General features: G+C 56.5%; 1 protein-coding gene across 1 annotated transcript in view; it reads left to right on the forward strand.

Moving 5' to 3' along the window:
- The window catches only part of LOC147818788 (uncharacterized), a 9,577-nt gene that overhangs the window by 3,974 nt on the left and 4,957 nt on the right, over window positions 1-646 (forward strand). The window lies entirely within an intron of this gene.

Raw genomic sequence — 646 nt, forward strand, 5'->3', positions numbered from 1 at the left:
CATCACCATCCACCACCACCCACCATCCACCAACACCCACCACCATCCATCACCATCCACCACCACCCACCATCCACCACCCACCACCACCCATCACCATCCACCATCCATCACCACCCACTACCATCCATCACCACCCACCACCATCCATCACCATCCAGCATCCACCACCACCCAGCATCCACCACCATCCACCACCACCCACCATCCACCACCACCCACCATCCATCACCATCCATCACCACCTACCATCCACCATCATCGACTATCCATCACCATCCATCACCACCTACCATCCATCACCATCCATCACCATCCATCACCATCCACCATCATCCATCACCATCCATCACCATCCACCATCATCCATTACCACCCAGCATCCACCACCACCCAGCATCCACCACCACCCACCATCCATCCATCACCATCATCCATCACCATCCATCACCATCCATCACCACCCACCATCCATCCATCACCATCCATCACCATCCATCACCACCCACCATCCACCACCATCCATCACCACCCACCACCATCCATCACCACCCAGCATCCACCACCACCCAGCATCCACCACCACCCACCATCCATCCATCACCATCATCCATCACCATCCATCACCATCCATCACCACCCACCA

The sequence above is a fragment of the Seriola lalandi genome, unplaced genomic scaffold (genome assembly GCF_002814215.2).
Source record: "Seriola lalandi dorsalis isolate HSWRI2012SDOR001 ecotype SW California unplaced genomic scaffold, Sedor1 jcf7180002054475, whole genome shotgun sequence".
In the NCBI taxonomy this organism is placed as follows: Eukaryota; Metazoa; Chordata; class Actinopteri; order Carangiformes; family Carangidae; genus Seriola; species Seriola lalandi.